Below are 9,271 nucleotides of genomic sequence, written 5' to 3'. Positions count from 1 at the left end.
CACTAAAGACATAGTATTAGTGACGATTTTGAAATCGTCACTAATACCTAAATTGCACAATTAATAGTGAAGTGAATTTTTTTCCAATTATATTATCCTGTAAAAATCTGATTCAAATTAATTCCTGTAAAAACCATAATTGCAATTCAAATTTAAGTACAAATATATTATACAACTTCAAATTCAAATACAAAATATTATACAAATTCAAATTTAAATACACAACATTATAAAAATTCAAATTTAAATACATTCCATTTGTTCAGATAAAAAAAAAGTGGAAAGCTGCATTCGAGTTGCATTACATCGTCCTGACGTTGTCACAATTACAAACCCCTACAAATTAAGAAAGTTAAAAAATTTAGTATACGGTTTTTGAAAATAAATCACTACGTAACACATATACAGGCATAAAAAATAAATCACACCAAGATCAGATTGTAGAGGACGAAATAATCCACCCCTCAATTAGTACACTCCAATACAAAGAATGAAAAACACAGCAACAATGCAAATTAGGCAGCGCACACTAGCACAAAGCAACACTATATAACTTCAAAGGTTAAGTTCAAAAAGCAGTCACGACTACAGAATTGAGTATTCTAGGAGGAATCACATATATACATAGCCTCGAATAACTGCAGGCATTTAAGCAGCCGTGCTAACACTCAATAAACAATCTAGCAGCATCTAGAAGCATTTGCAAGTAGGGCTAGGTGATCACATACACACAACAACATCATTTCAATTGCAAGATTTTAACTAGATTTTGATACACATTATCCTAGTTTTTCTTTATAAAGATTCATCAATCTTTATGCAATATCTACCATGACAAGGTGATGATTTCACAAGTGGGTGACATTTAGCGTACTGAACTTTGACGATCTTGCATGTTCACACAATGACCAAGATTTTAGGTTTTAGTTTAGCTACGTTCATTGATTGACATGCAACCAACCAAGGCCACCTTAACAATGTTGGAGGACCAATCATATAACTATATGTTCAATACGAATGAACAGAATCAAATCAAGTGGAATAGAATCGAATTTATAACTTCATTTTGTCATGCTTCTCATTTAAATTTTTACTTCATTTTGTCATGCTTCTCATTTAAATTTTTATGTCATTTCTTTCCTACTCCTATTCCATCAGAAAACTAAACATGATGTTTGACATTTATACTTCCATGTTTCCACTTTTCAGTCCACTTCATAAACAATGCTTGAAATGATTACATAAGAAGATTGTCACTGATTTATTTTGCTATAAACGAAAGAATACAAGTAGGCTTTAATCGATGAATGTAAAACCTGAAGGACCAAAAAGCTCTCTCTGTGCAATCTACAATTTGTTCAAGCCACCTTGGTGAGAAACCAAATTTACTTGCTATTCTGTGACCTTGAACAAATACAACTTTAGTACCACAGACAAAGCTAGCTGCAGTAGAAAGATCACGGCCACTATCAGGAACCACCTCTCACCTGCTGACTTAATGTGGGCTCAGAGATTAAGTGCCACAAACGTAGCTGACATGAACCCCGCAATGCCTACAACCACCCAACGAAACAATTCCAAGGGCACAACTAAGAGACACTGCAACCGGCAGGTCAAGATATATGGCAAACCATCCAATAACCGTAGTCGATGTTTCATGACAATTTTCATCAATGAAATGAAATAGGAACGGAATGACATAAAAAATTGAATAAAGAACAAGAAAGAAACCAAGTGGCAAGTTCCAATCCATTCCATTTTTCCAAACTAAATGTATAGTTCCATATTAATGCTTGGATAGGCAGTTTTCATGGATATTTGATCCTTGAACAAACAAATTCTATAGATATTAATCCGGCTGAAGGCAAATACGTAGAGTGCATGGTTAACCATCACTAACTAGATTTCCCTCAAAAACATATTTTACACAAAATATTTAATCTGATGAATGATTTGGAGAAGAGTATTTGATATCTCAAAGTTCAAAATAGAGAGAAAAAAAATCAGAAGGTCTAACAATGAGAACACCAAACATGAAAGCTATAGCAATTAGAGCCCGAGAATGAATTTGGGTTTGAATTTTAATCCTTCAGTTAGTGCAATTCAAATTCCTATTGAGTAACTACTAAACCTAAAAGTTTAACTCAATAAATGAGGGCTTATGAATAAGTTTTATTTCTAATAATAGAAATAGTCTGACATGCCTTTAATGGTAAGCCTACCATGCAAAGAAGTGACTTTCGTTGCAAAAAGATGCATATCTGTAAAAGAACTTACCAAGGCTGGAACGAAGATGAAGAGGGAGCCATAAAGACAAAACAACTGGACGAGGCCTGACGGTGCTGAGAAATACTTGAGGATTACATACAAGCCTAGAGGAACAATTGTCACATAACCATAGAACATACCCGCAGACCAAGTCACCAGATTAATGTCATAGTCCCATTCTTTTTTCTATAGCTTGTGTGCCAAGTATGTAACAAATGTTCCAATCGAAGCTACAACAAATATCAATGTAGTACATATCCAGAATGGTCCATACCTGCTCAGGTGAAAAAGAGAAAATCGTACCATGCATTCCATAACCATAAGAAAGAAAGCGATGAAGAAAATATAAGGGGGGATGGCATTGTAATTATGACAATTAACAAGCTTGGGAGAAAAAAAAAAAAAAAACAGGTAGTAAAGCTACCTATGATAAGATGGAGAAAAATGATCCCTACTCCTTAGTTTCCCAACACCTAGAAAAATTATTTTTCAAACCACAATTTCATATTTACTCCTGGATTAAACTTGACCTCAATTTTATTAATGTTATCAAAAGGACACCGAACTAAAAACAAAATAAAATGAAATGCAACCTCAAGACAGCAATCTTTAAAATCACTACAATGAAATGCAAAAAACTGACTTTTATAGTTCTACATCTAGAAACTACAACCAGCAACCTAAACACAACAATATTATGGTTCAGCAACCTCAAGACAGCAACATCACAGAGTTACAGTGTATAGTAACATTACAATCCAACAATTTCAATTGCCAATGCATCTTCATCAAAGTCAGATGAATGAAGAAGAGATTCCAGACATAGATGGCAAAATATTAATCGGGAAAGAACCATTATCTAAAAACAATTTACAGGATCATGCAACTCAACAATCTGAATCACCAAAGATAGCTGCTTTCAAATGAAGCCATAGCCCAAATTCACAAAATTGTAGCACGGACACATAGAACACTGTAAATCCTTGAAATTCATTGAATTGCCTTTCACTTCCTAATTTGACTTGCAACATACTCATGCTTGAAGTTTTATATTCTGGAAAATTTAAGTCCTTTAAAGAACTCAGTAAACTAGCTAACACAGATTCAGAGTTCACAACACTATTTTTGAAGTCATATTAGGCCCACCAATGCCTCAAACTGTCACCATTTCTAATGGGGGAAAAGAAACCAGAGAAACCAAGGGAAGCCAAGGACAACTAGAAATGAAGGTAGTTCTCAACAAAAATCTCACCAAAATCAGAGAAGAAACTCTTAGATAGCAAATGACTCCTACAGAAGCACAATATGAGGATCCTCTTGTTTGATATTCTATATTTCAGTGGATTGCAGCCAATGTCAATATCTTTTTGCAGTTGACCCCTACATAGACAATGTCAATGAATTCTCACATACGTGAGCCTATATTTCCAAGTATAGAAACAAAATTGATATATACTTGGACAATTACTACACCGTGCCTGCAGCAGTGTCTGCAGCAGTGGAACAAGGTGGCTGCCAAGCAGTTGCGCATGAAACAATGAGATCAAATTCTTAGATCTGATTCATTTGTTGAAACTGAAAGAAGGTGTTGTAATAAAATGACAAAAATATGATTAGTTAAGGAAAGTTAAGAAGAAACAAGGCCAAGACCCCTTGACAGTTCTTACCTCCTGAAAAGTATGGGTCTCTTGAGAAGTTTTAGGAAAAGGAGAAAGTTAGGACGCTCACTTATTTTGGAAATGTGATCTTCTTGTAACTAGTCTATACTGGAATATTGTTGTAATCTTACAATAATAAATGTTTTTATTCAAATTATTCTTTCACCATCTTCTCATTGCAGTAATGTTTTGGCAAGTCTCTTTCTTGTGTTGGTTTCAATTTTCCAAATTAACTGCTAAAGCTTTTCTTTTGTTTTTTTTCTTTTTCCTTTCCCAGGTCTGCTTTGTCTTTAAAAACTCTTCCTGCTAACTTTCATTTACTATCTATTGTAAGTGTGAATTCATTGAATATTTGAACAAATTTCTAAAAGATATGGAATAATGGAAGGAATTGTTTGCCAATTCATTGGAAATGCATTTGTTTGAATTACATTGTCAATAATTGTTTTGTGTTTGCTTGCTGAGATACTGAGGACCCATTTGGAAGCCTGTTTGATGTATAAGAATGAAGAAATGATGTGAAGAACATATCTGTAAGAAAAGAAGCCCAAAAATAGAAAAAAAATATGAGGTTTATTTTGTAAATATACAGATTGAGACTTGTATATAAAGCTAAAATGTGTTGTAATTTTGTGGAAAAAGGACTCACCTGCAAAGAGTTTTAGGGGATGATAATGTATTGATTGTCAAATTTTCTAATAGAGAGATAGACCTCAGCACTTCTGCGACCTGTTCTGGTAATCATTACACTGCCTACAGAAGTATTGCTAATCATGACTTTTTATTGGTCTGTTGTGTATCTAAGCCAATTCATGATAGTTTGTTGTAAGGAATTCTTGTTGGTCTATGTAATTACAATTTCACCAAGACTTTATGAGTATGCTTTTAGTAAGATACTGTAAGGAACTATCTACTATTCCTAGTGATTTTCTTTCCTCCCATTTGTCATTGTTATATTTTAATTGCTTCAGGTAATAATTTATTCAAGTGCTTTGTTAAGTTTTATGGTTTTAGGAGTCAGATTTCCTTGATAGAAGTGTTTTTTGGAAGAATGATGTGAAAGAATGTTGGATGTTAAGGGTGCATTCGATTTGAGACAACAATGGAATACTAAACTAAATTCAAACTTGATTGATCTTGTAATTGATGAACTCAAACTCAACTTAACTACGAGTTCTTAAAATTTGAGCTTGACTTAATTAACCTCTATTTAAAATATTATTAAATATATTTATAAAATTTATTAGAATATATACAATTTATATAAGACATATAATATAGCACTTATACAATATAAAAAAATACATAAATAACAAAAGCTTGATTACGATGGTCATTAGTGCTGTGAAAGTCAAAACTCAATTTGTCAAGGTACTTGAGTAGTTGGAAGTTGACTCATATACACACCTACAGCCCTATGCTTGCTTGTCATAAGGGGGGGGGGGGAGATTGGGGATGATTGGGGTGTTTGGTGTGATTTGAGGGAGTTTTTTTATGTACTCATTGCTAATTCAGCGACCCACTGCTGCAAAGTACATGTCTCTTTCTAGCTTCTTATGGGTCTTTGCTTCAATTCATCGCCCCAGTACTGTGTTTTTGTTTATGGAGTTGCTAAACAATTCTTCAATCTCACACATGATGTTGAGTTTCTTGAAAGGATTAATTATGGTTCAAGTTCATGATTGGATTCTAGACATATACCTTGGAAAATATTTTTAAAAGAGTGTCTCTACATATCCATTTGATTTGTCTACCATATCATAGTTCTATATTGAATTTGTACTTAAGAGTTTGATTCGCTCTAATTAGGTCATTGATTAGATAGGCAGACCATAACATTATACCAATAATTATTAAATATCTAATGATGTATTTTGAAAGTAAAAAAAAGGATAAAGTATTTATTCCAATTGAAATCCTCATGCATTTTATATTTCAATTAATTGTCACTAGCTTGTACATACCTTCTAATGAGAGGAGTCAGCCGCATCAACTGGACAGGATTGATGCATCATTTGTTCCATCTACACTTTCCAATCCTTGTTGGCTTGCATCTCTGCTTCCCAGTTCGAGATCTTTTCTTTCAATTGCTAGTTCTCCGCTTCCACCATTTGCACCCAAATAACCATCGCCTCCTCTCGAGCCTTAGCGGCTCGACGCTCTCGGTCAATCTCAGCACGAGATGCCGCACTGAAAGAAGATGATGATGTTGGGGCGGAGTATCCACTCCCAAGACCATTCAACCAGCCACCTGATCGTTGCCCAAGCACTTGAGTGCAGATCTCGTCATCCGTCATCGGCGGACTGCCCTCTACGACGGGTGCTTCCCGCAGCTCAAGCATCCTTGCCTATTTTCATTCATTAAAATGATGAAAATGAAGAAATAAGAATACAACTGACATTTTGAATAAGAGAATGAACTAAATAATCTGCTTGACTTACATGTTTCATCTGCACACCCTGGCACCACTCCCCCGATGTCCTCTGATGTGTTCTCTGATACAGATCCGACCTCAACTCTAGGTCGCCAGTGACGGGATCACGCTATAGTATCATATAAAAGTTCATTAATATGAATTCAGCGGTGTCAATATAAATAGCACTTGTCAAGTGATGGTCAAATAGTTTCGTAGCAATTACCTTTCGATGATTGACGAACAATTTCGAGCCACCACAATGCGTCGTATCTAGTTTGCTATGATTCGCAGCATTTTTCTCACAGATGGCCTACAAAATAGATGTAATCACTTTTTGTTATTCACATAAATATGAAAAAGTAGTTATTGTAATTAATGGAAACACATCACCACATAGTTAGAGTCGCAAAATGGCGACACACCACCCGCCAATCCTCTAGGGAGATCTTATTGTATGGGTGTGCTTCTGCTTGATCTCCCATCTCCCTAAAATGGTTGCGCATTTTGCTGCGATAGGTCTTAAACCGAGAGCACAGCTGCGTGTTCACCACCTTTTTCACATGGACTGCAGTGAAAATGTCCATATCAAACTCATCCTGCATATGAAATATATATATTGAATGTTAGAGAATCTTTCGTGTAATATATTAAAAGTGAAAGAAATGTTTTAGGGTTACTTACCAAGATGCACTTATATAAAACCAAGTGCTGAGCCTCTGTCACCTTTGGCCAGGTGAAGCAGGTGACTGGAGCATCTTGGCGACATATAATCCCAAGCTCCCATGACCAGGCTGTGCACCAATCGTCAAGCGGGCCATAAAGCCTGGAGGAATGTTGATACAGATCCACCGCCTAGTCCTCTCCAGGTGCTTCTTTAGCGCAATATTCTTTGCTGCACCGTGGCCTACACTCGTATGCGTCATAGAGGTCGATGGTGAAAGAAGAGTTAAAGAAAAATAACATAATCATACACGTTAAATGATAGTAAATATATTATTCTAAATCAAATATGCATAACCTTACCAACGCTGCTGATTATGGACGGCAACTCACCCTGGGCTTAATCCCCAACTGATGTATCGATGTCGAGATGGCGTCCCGAGGGCTCAGAAGGTGCCGCATCAGCCCCGACGTGCTCAGTCACTCTCGATGATGATCCATCATCCTCGCGGGATGATGTTGTCGATAGCCTAGCCTGAAGTAAGGGGCGGCAACCTCCTGGGGCCATGTCTGCAAAACAGCTCACAAGTAAATATAAGAAGATTGGATATTAGATGGATGCATAGTAAATATATTTTCACTTGTTCTCATATGTCAAATACACGGTGACAACATAACACGTTTACCCTCTATACATCCTCAATATCAATATCATCCTCACTTTCTAGAGTGTCTTCCTCTTCACTGCAGTACTCAACCATAGTTTCATCTTCCCCATCAATTTCATCACTGTCGATGAAGTCAACATGTACAGAGGGTTCAATTCTAATGTCAACAGTTCCTACGTGTTCTGCCATGGCACCAACCCTGTTTAATGGTATAGGATCGACTCCTTCCTCGGCAACATTGATAGAAGATTGCGTTGCTACGGGATCAGATGGCTGATCTTCTTGGAAAGCATCATTGGTGACACTCTTCTCACCATCTGCGATTTTTGTAATATTATACAAACTTCGAGGAGGAATTTTTTGGGCCACATGCCATTTACCCTTTAATTTTGTGTCCTTAAGGTATAACACTTGTTCTGCCTGAGTCGCAAGAACAAAAGGGTCATTTTAATTCCATGTTTTACTGAAATTGACACTAGTAAAGTAGGCATCCGTATTTATCCCACTCTTTTTATTGCTAATGTCCCACCAGGTACACTTGAAGATGTGGACAAGTTTGTTAGCTCCATAATGAAGCTCTATAATGTCATCGAACACACCAAAATAGTCAATTTCCTCATCTCCTTCTGTGCCTAGCACCGCAATGCCACAATTTTGGGTTCTTCTATGTAGTTCGAGGGACTTGGTATGAAAGCGTAAGTCATTAACAATGCAACCGCTGTAGCGGTTAACTCGTTGATCGGGGCCACATGCCAACGCGTACAAATATTTACTTGCTATTGGTTCTTTATTATAATACATGACTTTCATCTATTAATTACAAAGGACTTTAGATGAGTAAACTATCAATATTGAAAATGTACATTGTAGCGAACTCAAGCAGTAGTTGTTACTTACACGGCACCCAAACCAATTGACAAATTCCTTCTTATGTCTTTCGTCAACATTCCTTTCATTTTGAGCGAAAAGTTTAGCTTTATGTTCTCTATATGCAATAATAGTACATGTTAATGTCAACTAAGTATATATGCATATGTAAATACAATTCGAAGTAAGGACTTTTGAACCACGTACTCAATATATGGAATAATTTCATCACAATTATTAAGGACATAAAAATGTGCCTTTCGTAGGTCGTCCATATCAATGAAATCATAAACCTGTGCACCGAACGGCCAAATATTTCCTCGAAATATAGAGCTCCTCAGTTCTTCATCTTCGACATTAATAGCATGAACGTCTGCATTTCGCTCCTCATGAGTGAACCTTGTTTCAATATCATGTAGATACATTGAGTAAAATGCAAGACATTCACTGTCAATGTATGCCTCAATGATTGAACCTTCCGGTCGTGCCTTATTACGCACATACCCCTTCAAAGTGGATAAAAACCTATGTAGTTTACACAGCATTAGTGAGTTGTACACAAAAAAAAAAAAAAAAAGGAACTCATGAGAACGTTGTAGGACTTTATAATGTACCTCTCAATAGGATACATCCAACAATATTGGACCAGTCCTCCAATTATGGCCTCCATTGGTAAACGGATGGCTAGATGGACCATCACATCGAAGAACGCTGGTGAAAATATTTTCTCCAC

The sequence above is a fragment of the Malania oleifera genome, chromosome 3, assembly GCF_029873635.1.
Source record: "Malania oleifera isolate guangnan ecotype guangnan chromosome 3, ASM2987363v1, whole genome shotgun sequence".
NCBI lineage: Eukaryota > Viridiplantae > Streptophyta > Magnoliopsida > Santalales > Ximeniaceae > Malania > Malania oleifera.
Note: the sequence above shows the minus strand (reverse complement) of the source record.